Source organism: Palaemon carinicauda, chromosome 2, assembly GCF_036898095.1.
Source record: "Palaemon carinicauda isolate YSFRI2023 chromosome 2, ASM3689809v2, whole genome shotgun sequence".
Lineage (NCBI taxonomy): Eukaryota > Metazoa > Arthropoda > Malacostraca > Decapoda > Palaemonidae > Palaemon > Palaemon carinicauda.
This window is the reverse complement of record NC_090726.1, coordinates 119,570,910-119,583,954: the sequence shown is the minus strand read 5'-3', so window position 1 is coordinate 119,583,954 and position 13,045 is coordinate 119,570,910. Positions and strand designations below refer to the sequence as shown.

At 36.5% G+C, this 13,045-nt stretch overlaps 1 protein-coding gene across 4 annotated transcripts in view; it reads left to right on the top strand.

Moving 5' to 3' along the window:
* The window catches only part of LOC137626633 (putative glycerol kinase 5), a 512,079-nt gene that overhangs the window by 314,707 nt on the left and 184,327 nt on the right, over window positions 1-13,045 (top strand). The gene's annotated exons all lie outside the window — the stretch shown is intronic.

Below are 13,045 nucleotides of genomic sequence, written 5' to 3'. Positions count from 1 at the left end.
AGTACAAGCCACATAAGCCATAAAGGTATATATATAAGTGTGCTACTTTTATAAGCACACATTGAGTATATGTTGTTTAAGATGTGTAAAGCTGGATAACGAAGTACATCTTATTAGCTTTAAAAGTATTTATTGTCTAAAAACAACAGAGTTAAACATCTCCATCATAGGAGGGAGCTGGTTTGGTCGGATGACCAATTCTGGTGAAGTATAGATATGAACTGATTAAATTATCGATATCACAGATATCGTATGCTTAGTTGATGTAGCAATTTTAACACAATCTCGGAAGACACCTGCATCCGGTGACGTCACAAACTTTCACACACTGATGCATTGGTGTTGATGTTTAAGAAAAATGTTACATTGCTGAGGCTGCATTGTGCATCCTGTTTATGATTTTAGTGACTACAGCAAATCTCACGGCTAGCATCTTCATCCAAAATGACATATTTCGTCATGTGTTTTAAACATGTAATAACAATTATTTCATTTATTACATATATGTATACATATATATATATATATATATATATATATATATATATATATATATATATATATATTTATATATATATATATATATATATATATATATATATATATATATATATGTATATATATATATATATATATATATATATATACATATACATATATATATATATATATATATATATATATATATATATATATATATATACATATATATATATATATATATATGTGTGTGTGTGTGTGTGTGTTTGTGTATATTTATGTGTGTGTGTGTAAAATATGTGTTCGTGTGTTGGATCTAAATTCAATTTTTGGTGGGTTTCCAAAGACACGTATTTATAAAGTAAAACTAGTAACCTACCTTATTACTAGATAAATGATATTAAAATTCTTGGCTTTACTAACATAAAAGTCAATATGAATATGGTACCTTCATTTAATTTTGAAATGACCAAGCTTTTTCTTCACTTTCTCCAAGCTGTACTTGTAATTTGTCCCGGCTATTCTTGTTAGGATATCCAAATGTCTATTAGTGACTATTTCTCTGTTTCCTCTTCGCAATATTTACAGTTGAAAATGTAGAGTATGTGCTCACAAAATAGCACATCACTTTATGCGCAGTCTGCTTCAAAACTGGGTAGTTTATATCTGGGGTAGTATGCCAGAAATTTTCCTCCCCTGATTTTAAAATCGCCTTTAGCATTCTATTTGCCTACAGCTCAACGATCTGAACCCACCGGAGAATGATCGGGGGAAAGTTTAGCGAGTATAGAACTGAAGGTTAAAACATACACATTAGATGGGGTCTCAATTAAAGTGAATAAGTCCTTGTTATTCATTGCCTCAAACTCCTTTCCCAATTCTTTCAATGCATTCTTGAAAGTGATATAGCTGAAACTTTGCAGCATTTCTGGATTGCCAAGTGTGGCTTTCCTAAGGTTTGGAAAATGCACAAATTGCATGTAAGGTATGAAAAGTGATGTGATCTTGTTTTGAAATGCTGTGACTCCACCTACCATTACAGCTGCTGTTTGCCTTTCTCATGTAACTTTAATTTTAGTGCCTTCAGGTGGGAGGCGAGATCAGTTAGGAAAGACAGTTTCCTTATCCACTCAGGATTCTCAAGTTCAGGTTCAACTTTTCCTTTGCTTGCAGTGATCTCCCGAATTAGAGGCAGGAGACGCAAGAATCGTTCAAGCACTCTGCCTCGAGATAATCATGTCACTTCATTAAGCGTCACTAAATCTCCATACTCGCCGTCACTTTCAGCCACAAGTTCACGAAATTGACGATGTTCAATCTCCTTGAATAAAAGAATTACTACCCGAACAACCAGCTGCATTACATTTTTAAGTTCATAGTCTTTGAATTTTGTCACAAGTGCCTCCTAATGAATTATACAATGGAATATAGCAAAATTTGGAATTTCCTTTTCCTACCTCATTAATCCAATGAGACCCTTTTCTTTGTCTCTCATGTTGGGGACACCAGCATGACGTACACAAACCATGTTAGACCATTTTCGGTTATTGTCAGAAAAAAAAACAAATAGTGCAGTCATAAACGTCTTCTCTAGCTTGGTCATATAGTGGGTATAGGAACTATAATTCTTCCCAGAATAAGTGTTCTTTTGGAAATCGCACCCAAATGCATATTGTGCAGCTTCACGAATATCTGTTTTCGTTCAATGCAGTGTTAGATCATTAAAAAGCTGACGAATTACCGATTTCTTCAGTCCTCGTCATTATGGTTGTGCCTGATATGATTTGTTTGTTTACGGGCTGCCCAGCGGCAAGAGCCCGTGTCTTACATATGGTAAGGCAATCTACACACACACAAAGATTTGTTTGAAAGAGATTGCATCATTATTATTAAAACAACAATACATTTTCTCTGCTGATGCCAAAACACATTTTTTAAGAATCTCTTTATCTGTAAAAGGTTTCTTATGTTTGGCCAAGATCCATGCGTTATATGTTGTCTCTGTAAAATTCTCTGCAACATATGAAAAGTAAAGAATTGCCAGGCCACTATATTCTGTTCATTTTCATCTGGCCAAAATAAATAAACATTAAGATCCCAATTACTCAGTCATGGTAACTTGAAAGTCAATGATTCTTTTGTATGAGGTAAAAATATGGCTCTCCATTTACAATTATTCATTTTTTTTTAAGTGAATTGAATTTCATGCAACCCTGATAGAGTAGTCGATATTTCTGAGTTCATATTTTTAGCCAGATGAACCTTTTCCTATTACCAATCTTAATAAAAGATGCGTGCTACGGTAAAAGGATGAAATTTTTATGTTGTACTTGGGAATTTTTCTTTGATCACTGATGAATTCTCTACATTTCTCTTTTTCTCCTGCGAGCCGCCAATCTGGCCATTGCGAGCCGCCATTGGCTCGCGAGCCGCGCAATGAAGACCACTGGCTTAGGTAATGTTCTTTTATATTTTATGATGTATTGCGTCATGTTTGAGATGGAAAGTTGAGTGACATGTGCTTTGGAAGATTCTCTACCATGTTCTTTAGAAATGTCGCGTAGGCCGGTGAGAGGATGTTATCTTTTTTTTTATTTCGAGGACAATGGGTGGGCGGAGCTAGCTGCCTGAGAGAGCCGTCTGGTGCGGCGTGAGTAGCGTTTGGTAGAGTAATACTTGGCAACTATGATGCCCTTTGCCCACCCCAACCATATTTTCCAAATCTCGGGGAAGTTTCGAGAAGTAGTTAGATTTCATATAAAAGGTGACCCAAGGCTGGGTTAGATTCAGATAGAGATCAAGAACAAACTGCAGCCTGAAAATAGCCTCATTCCCCTCTCCCTTTCTCATTCCCGCACGTAACCCAGAGTATTGTTTTTGAAAGTGTTTAGTACGTTAGTGTGTCCTCTCCTAAGCGACTCTGTGCCCCAAAGCAATTCGTGTGTCGAAAAAATAAGCAAAACTAAAAGGTGATTTTGAATTCATTATACAGTGGAACCTCTACACACGAACGTATCTACATCCGAATTTTCCAACATCCGAAGTAAAATTCGAGCAAATTTTTGACTCTACACCCGAATTTTATTTCGACACACGAAGTAGCAATTTTCGTCGTACCAGTTGTATCCGAATTTTTCGACACGCGAAGTACAATTCGAACACGTTCCGACTCTACAGCCGAATGTTTTTTTCGACACCCGAAGTAAACAATACTCGTACGCGTAGTCGGTGCTCATAGCTCCTGAAGTGTTTTTTATTTCCGCCGATAGAAGGCAGCACATCGACCTCGGAGGGACGCTCAATTAGCGCGGCTTGGGTCAGTCCTCTGTTCTCGTCGGCTTCTTGCGGTTGTGCTCTTTGCGTTCTGATATTAACTGTGAATTAATCGTGATTTTTTACGTGCATCCATTAACGATAATTTACGTAAATCATGGGTCCAAAAAGGCTTAGTTTTGCCAGTGGTAGTGGTAGTGGTGAGAAAAGGAAGAAGGAAATGCTTTCTATAGAAATTAAGCAGGAAATTATTGAAAAACATGAGCGTGGCATCCGCGTGAGTGAACTTGCTAAACAGTATGGCCGTAATATGTCGACGATCTCGACAATCCTTAAACAGAAGGAAGCTATTAAAGCAGTGAAACCTTCTAAGGGGATCACTATAATTTCCAAACGCCGTACCCCTATCATAGAAGAGATGGAACGACTTCTACTAGTGTGGATTAAGGATAGAGAGATCGTTGGCGACACCATCACCGAAACCGTTATCTGCGAGAAGGCGCACGCCATCTTTACGGACTTGAAGGAGGAGAGCTCTGGGGGTGATGCTGGGGAGAGTTCAACCGAACCTTCCTCAGATGATTTCAAGGCATCTCGTGGCTGGTTCGAGAAATTTAAGAAACGGTCCGGGATTCATTCAGTTGTTCGCCACGGAGAGGCTGCTAGTGCGGACACAAAGGCTGCAACTGACTTTGTTAAGAAATTCGAAAATATCGTAAAGGAAGAAGGCTACGTAGAGCAGCAGGTGTTCAATTGTGATGAAACCGGGCTGTTTTGGAAGAAGATGCCGAGTCGAACCTACATCACTGCTGAAGAGAAGAAATTGCCTGGGCATAAGCCAATGAAGGATCGGTTGACTCTTGCTCTATGTGCCAACGCTAGCGGGGACTTTAAAGTCAAGCCCTTGCTTGTTTACCATTCGGAGAACCCTAGGGCCTTTAAAGCACACAACGTCGATAAGGATCAGCTTCATGTTTTCTGGCGATCCAACTCGAAGGCCTGGGTCACTAGGCAATTCTTTGTGCAATGGGTAAACCAAGTTTTCGGTCCTTCTGTGAAGAAGTATCTTCATGAGCAGAAATTGCCTTTAAAGTGCCTGCTATGCCTTGACAATGCACCCGCTCACCCCCCCGGACTTGAATATGATATCTTCGATGAATTCAAGTTCATAAAGGTGCTGTATCTTCCACCAAATACCACCTCTATCCTCCAGCCCATAGACCAGCAAGTCATCTCTAATTTTAAGAAGCTGTACACCAAGCACTTATTCAAGCAGTGCTTTAATGTCACACAAAGCACCAACTTAACTTTGCGTGAATTTTGGAGGGGCCATTTCAATATCGTGCACTGCTTAAAGATCATTGATCAGGCTTGGGTGGGATTAACTCGACGGACCCTCAATTCTGCATGGAAGAAGCTGTGGCCTGATGCAGTTTCTCCCCGAGATTTCGAGGGTTTTGACCCCGAACCTGATCCCGTGGTCGGTGCAGCGGAAGCCGTAGAGGAAATAGTCTCCCTTGGCAAGTCCATGGGTCTGGAGGTCAACGCAGATGACGTTACGGAACTCGTCGCCGAACATCACGACGAACTGACGACGGATGAGCTCAAGGAACTCCATGCTATGTCGGAGCACATGAGTGATGACGAGGAAGAGAGCGAGGAGGTAGAACATGTGTTAGGTTCAGCGCAAATAAAAGAGGTGTTAGGAAAATATCAAGACGTGGTCGAATTCATCGACAAATACCATCCAAAGAAATTGCAGGTTTGTCGTGTAGTTTCTCAATTCGATGATGTTTGCCTAACGCACTTTCGAAACATTCTGAAAAGCCGTACGAAGCAATTATCTATCGATGCTTTCTTTAAAAAAACTGCGAAGCGAACTCGTGATGAAGAGGATGTAAGTGAACCGAAGAAAACGGCAAAGAGTGAAGAGGAAGAAAGTGAAACACAGAAAACGGAAAAGAGTGAAGCAAAAGAAATTCAGTCAATTTTAAATGTAAGTGATAGTGATTAAAATTACGTAATCATCAAAAAGAAAAAAAGAAAATGTAAAAAAAAATATAAAATATAAAAATAAAAAAAAAATAAGCTAAGTTATGTTAAAGTTCACTTAGTGTAAGTTAGAATAAGTTACGTTAGTGTTACGTTTATCGTAGTTAACCTCTCTACCTCCTCGCCGTCCGTCCGTCTCCTCTCTCCTCTCTGCGTAGCGAAGACGAACAACACCTGCGCTGGAGTTTCTAAGGTAAAGTGACGCTAAAAACCCGTTTCTTATTTATCATTTTTTGCTAATTCTTCTTATTTACATGTCTATTCTTCTTATTTACATGTCTATTATCTAATTTAGTGTTCATTATTCTCATGGGAAAGTTATGTGTAGTAGTTTATTAAGAAGTTATCATAGGTTTTTGGGCTCAACCACGGATTAATCCTATTTCAATGTATTCTTATGGGAAAATTCGTTTCTACATCCGAACAATTTCTACATCCGAAGTTGGTTCTGGAACGGATTAAATTCGTATGTAGAGGTTCCACTGTATTAGGGTGAGTGTTGGCATTGTATTACGTTTTTGTAAACGGCCCTGTAGGAAGTATAGATTTTGTAACGTGATCTGGTTATCTATTTTTCATTAATTGTGAATCTTGAATATTGTATTATTCAGTTTTGATTTCAAGTTTTTGTATAATTTACATTGCATTATTTCTTCTCTTAGACTAAGGTTTATTCAGATATAATAGTCCAAGTCAAGTTATTATATAATTTCAGATTGTAAATTTTTTTTCTTAATCCAAGTTTTGTTCAGACTTAATTTTTTCCAGTGACTTATATTTGTTATTTAAATTCTTTTCAGTGTTGTCACTTATATAGAATATATCTATTTTTGTAAAGAGTGTATTATTACAATCATCATTATTTGGCACCAGATTCTGCTCGATTCCTGTTATGAACCACAGTGAGTTTAATTATGTTTTAATAAAACTTAAGAGTAATTACCCAGTTTAGTTTTTAATGTACTTAGGAGACGTTTTGATATTCAGTGTTTTATATATTGCTATCTGGGAGTTATTTAACGGTCTCAGAATTCGTGTATTAATGCTTTAAAGTGTAACAGTTTTAAGGTAAAAGCAAACAAGGGAGTTTGGAATTTGAGAGGTTGATTAACTTGCCAGCCGTAGTATATATAATATGATATGATTGGTTCCCAGTTACGAGCCATAGTATAAATAATCTATTTTTTTTAGTGCTCGGACTTAGGGAGCCATGTCATATAATGTATATATACAGTACATATATATATATATATATATATATATATATATATATCCATGTATATATATATATATATATATAGGCTATATATATATATATTTATATATATATATATATATATATATATATATATATATATATATATATATATACTGTGTATGTATATATATATATATATATACTGTATATATATATATATATATATATATATATACTGTCTATATATATATATATATATATATATATATATGTTTATTTATTTTTATGTGTATATATACTGTATATATATATATATATATATATATATATATATGTATATATATATATATATATATATATATATATATATATACATATATATATATATATATATATATATATATATATATATATATATATATATATATAATGTATGTATATGAATGAAGATCAACACATTATCGTGCTCAAATAGAAATAAATTTCTATCTCATAGTGGGATCAAACTCGATCCCTTATTTTAGAACCTTTGATGGCTTGATCAGTAGCAACCTTCCCTTTCATTTGAAGAGTCTCTAGATTGATCACAGTATTAGATAGAAATTTATTTGTATATGAGCGTAATATTGTGTTGATCTTCATCCGTATTGACTCATTAGAGGTAATTCATATTAAAACCCATTTGTTGTGTCACATGGTGTGTTGGGAAGTCGGGTTAAACTCTATGGTAAAAGACTGATGTCTCTTATGGTAAATCCTGAAATGCAGTTAGCACTTACTGTAGATTCTGACTTCTCTTAGAACCTCTATAGGCATGATCGGTAGCAACCTTGCCTTTCATTTGAAGGGGCTCATGTTCGATCCCTGTATGAGATAGAAAGGTCTTTCTATTTGACCATTATATTGTGTTGATCTTCATTCGTATTGACTCATTAGGGGTAATTCAAATTAAAAGCTATCAGTTATTTCAAATGGTGGGTCATGAAGTCGGGGAATACTTGCTGGTAAGATACAAATGTCTAGCCAGGTAAATCCTGAAATGATGTTAGTACTTAGATAACTACTTCTTTTAGAAACCCTGTGTGATGATTGGTAGCAACTTTGCCTTTCATCTGAGATAGAAATTTATTTTCATTTGAGCATGATAATGTGTTGATTTTCATCCATATTGACTCATCAGGGGTAATTTGAATCAAAAGCTATCATTTGTGTCCCCTGGTGGGTCAGGAAGTCTAGGAAAACTCGCCGGTATGAGACTGATGTCTCGCCAGGTAAATTTTTTAGAACTTATGGGGGCATGATTGGTAGTAACTGTGACTTTCATTTGAAGGGGCTCAGTTTCGATCCCAAAATGTGATAGAAATTTATTGCTATTTGAGCACAATATTGTGTTGATCTTCATCCATATTGGGTCATTAGGGGTAATTCGAATTCAAAGCTATCAGTTGTGTCACCTGGTGGGTCGGGAAGTCGTGGAAAACTCGCTGTTATGAGACTGATGTCCCGCCAGGTAAATTCTCAAATGCAGTTAGCACTTAGTTTCCAACTTCTTTTAGAACCTCTGGTTGCATTCATCCATATTGGGTCATTAGGGGTAATTCGATTTAAAAACTATCTATTGTGTTATCTAGTGGGTCGGGAAGTTGGTATGAGAATGATGTCTTGCCAGGTAAATCCTGAAATGCAGTTATCACCTAGGTTCCGACTTCTTTTGGAACTTCTGGTGGCATGATTGGTAGCGACCTTTCCTTTCATTTGGAGGTTCTAGGGTTTGATCCAATTATGAGATAGAAATTGATTTCTATTTGAGCATGAAATTGTGTTGATCTTTGAGTCATTAGGGGTAATTCGAATTAAAAGCTATCAGTTGTGTCACCTGGTGGGTTGGGAAGTTGGGGAAAACTCGCTGGTAAGATACTGATCTCTCGCCAGGTAAATCCTGAAATGCACTTAGCAGTTAGGTTCCAACTTCTTTTAGAGCCTCTGGTGGAACGGTCAGTAGCGACTAAGCCTTTCATTGTAAGGGGCTCAGGTTTGATCCCAGTATGAGATAGAAATTTATTTTATTTGAGCATGATATTGTGTTGATCTTCATCCATATTGACTCATTAGGTGTAATTTGAACTAAGAGCTATCACATTTGTCACCAGGTTGGTCAGGAAATTAGTGAAAACTCGCGTGTATGCCAGGTAAATCTTGAAATGCAGTTAGCACTTAGGTTCCGACTTTTTTTAGAATATTTGGGGCCATGATCGGTAGCAATCTAACCTTTCATTTGTAGGGGCTGGGGTTTGATCCAAGTATTAGATAGAAATTTATTTCTATTAGATACTAAATTGTGTTGATCTTCATCCATATTGACTCAATAGGTGTAATTCGAATTAAAAGCAGTCAGTTGTGTTACCTGGTGGGTGGGGAAGCAAGGGAAAACTTGCTGGTAAAATACTAATGCCTCGCCAGATAAATCATGAAAGGCAGTTTGCACTTAGGTTCCGATTTCATTTAGAACCTCTGGTTTCATGATTGGTAGCGACCTAGCCTTTTATTTTAAGGGGCTCGTGTTTGATCCCAGTATGAGATAGAAATTTATTTTTTCTCAAGCACAGTATTGTGTTGATCTTCATCCATATTGGCTCATTATAGGTAATTCCATTTAAAAGCTATCAGTTGTGTCACCTGGTGGGTCAGAAAGTCGGGGGGAAAACTCGCTTGTATGAGACTGATGTCTCACCAGGTAAATTCTGAAATGCAGTTTGCACATAGTTTCCGATTTCTTTTAGAGCCTCTGGTGGCATGATTGGTAGCAACCTTGCCTTTCATTTGGAGTTGCTAGTGTTCAATCCCAGTATGAGATAGAAATTTATTTCTATTTGAGCATGATATTGTGTTGATCTTCATCCTTATTGAGTCATTAGTGGTAATTTGAATTAAAAGCTCTCAGTTGTGTCACCTGGTGGGTTGGGAAGTTGGGGAAAACTCGCTGGTAAGATACTGATGTCTCGAGAGGTAAATCCTGAAATGCACTTAGCAGTTAAGTTCCAACTTCTTTTAGAGCCTCTGGTTTCATGATTGGTAGTGACCTTGCCTTTTATTTTAAGGGGCTCGGGTTTGATCCCAGTATGAAATAGAAATTTATATCTATTTAAACATGATATTGTGTTGATCTTCATCCATATTGACTCATTAGGGGTAATTCTAATTAAAAGCTATCAGTTGTGTCACCTAGTGGGTTGGGAAGTCAGGGAAATCTCGCTGGTAAGAGACTGATGTTTCACCAGGTAAAACCTAAAATGTACTTTGCACTTGAGTTCTGATTTCTTTTGGAACTTCTGTTGGCATAATCGGTAGCAACCTTTCCTTTCATTTGAAGGTGCTAGGGTTCAATCCTAGCATGAAATTGTATTGATCTTTATCCGTATTGAGTTATTAGGGGTAATTCGAATTAAAAGCTATCAGTTGTGTCCCCTGGTGGGTCAGGAAGTCGGGGAAAACTCGCTGGTATGAGACTGATGTCTCGCCAGGTGAATCCTGAAATGCAATTATCACTATGGTTCTGACTTTTAGAACCTCTGGTAACATGATCAGTAGTAACCTTGCATTTCATTTGAAAGGGCTTTTGTTAAATCCCAGTATGAGATATAAATTAGTTTCTATTCTAGCATGATATTATGTTGATCTTCTTCTGTATTGACTCATTTGAGTTAAAAGCTATAAGTTGTGTCACTGGGTGGGTCGGGAAGAAAGAGTAAACTCACTGGAATGAAACTGATGTCTTGTCATGTAAATCTTGAAATGCAGTTATCACTAAGGTTTTGACTTCTATTTGAACATTAGGTGGCTTGATCAGTAACGAACTTGCTTTTCATTTGAAGGGGCTCGGGTTCGATCCCAGTATGAGATAAAGATTTATTTTGATTTGAGGACGATATTGTGTTGATCTTCATCCATGTTGACTTATTAGGGGTAATTCAAATTAAAAGCTATCAGTTGTGTTACCTGGTCGGTGGGGAAGTCAGGGAAATCTCGCTGGTAAGAAACTGATGTTTCGCCAGGTAAAACCTGAAATGTACTTTGCACTTGGGTTCTGATTTATTTTGGAACCTCTGTTGGCATAATCAGTAGCGACCTTTCCTTTCATTTGAAGGTGCTAGGGTTCGATCCTAGAATGAAATTGTGTTGATCTTTATCCGTATTGAGTTATTAGGGGTAATTTGAATTAAAAGCTATCAGTTGTGTCCCCTGGTGGGTCATGAAGTCGGGGAAAACTCGCTGTTATGAAACTGATGTCTCGCCAGATAAATCTTGAAATGCTGTTAGCCCTTAGGTTCCGACTTGTTTTCTTTTAGAACTTCTGTTGGTGGGGTCGGTAGCAACCTAGCCTTCCATTTGAAGGGGCTCGGGTTTCAATCCCAGTATGAGATAGAATTTTTTTTCTATTTGACCATGATATTTTGTCGATCTTCATCCATATTGAATAATTAGTAATTAGAGGTAATTCGATCTAAAAGCTGTAAATTGTGTCACCTAGTGAGTCAGGTAATCGGGAAAAACTCGCTGTTATCAGACCGATGTCTTGTCAGGTAAATCCTGAAATGCAATTAGCACTTAGGGTCTGACATCTTTTAGAACCTCCGGTCGCATGATCAGTAACGACGTTGCCTTTTATTTGAAGGGGCTTGGGTTTGATCCCAGTATGAGATAGAAATTTATTTCTATTTAAGCACGATATTGTGTTGATCTTCATCCGTATTGACTCATTAGGGTTAATTTGAATTAAAGTCTATCAGTTATTTCACTGTGTGGGTCATGAAGTCGGGGAAATCTTGCTGGTAAGATTCTGATATCTCGCCAGGTAATTCTCGAAATGCAGTTAACCCTTAGTTCCACCTCTATCAGAACCTCTTGTGGCATGATTGGTAGCAATCTTGCCTTTCATTTGAAGGGGCTTTGGTTTGATCCCAGTATGATAGATAAATATATATATATATATATATATATATATATATATATATATATATATATATATATACATATATATATATAAATATGTATATATAAATATATATACATATATATATATATATATATATATATATATATATAATATATATATATATATATATATATATATATATATATGTATTTACCGTACATATTTTATTGGCCTCCACTTATGAAAATAAGATTAAGTTATTGGGTCAAATGTATAACAGAACTAGAGCAATACTAGAATTAATTATTTGATATGGAAGTTAGGGTAGGTAAAACTCGAGTTTTTAAAAATAACAGCTTTAATCACAAATTTAGTCACAGGGGGGTATGGGATGGGAGGTTCAACATGGTTTTATGATGATAATGATAAGAGATAAAGTTAATACTGTGGCATGAATCTAAGCCGAGTAAAAGTCAAAGGAGTCTGGCACTAAGTCTAAAGAGGAAACGGGGAACTCAGTGACACGTCGCTGTATAACTGTGGCAAGTCCCTATTACCCCCTTTATAGCTTATAGTTAATTGTAAATAACATCAGGTGAAGAAAAAGCCGTTCTAATTGTCTCTCGAGTTGCCAGTCATTCCTAGGTTTCCAATGAGGAAATAAAGCATTAGAAAAAAGACTCTCATACTTTTGTGGCTGATAGTAGTCTACACCTCAAACGGGATAATGCTTTTACTCTTGACCAACCTTATAACTGTGGGCTTTCTCAGCACAAGTTAAGGAGGTGATTTGAATTTTTTTCTTATGTGCTTTTAATCTTTGTATGCAATAAGATATTTTGCATACATGTAACCATGGATTTTCATCCCAGCATATATCCCTTAAGGATGTAGCAGTGAGAAGGAGAAATTTTTAGAAAAACTAGAAGAACATGTAGAAAAAGTTCCAAGATTTGAAGTGCCAGTGTTATCTGGGGATATGAATGCCTACGTAAGCTAGAATTCTGAAGGCTTTTGAGTAATGCATTGGGGAAGAGGTTTTGGAGGAAAAAACAGGAAGGTGAAAGATTGTTGGAATTAGTAGAAGCTATGAATAAGGTTGTCATGAA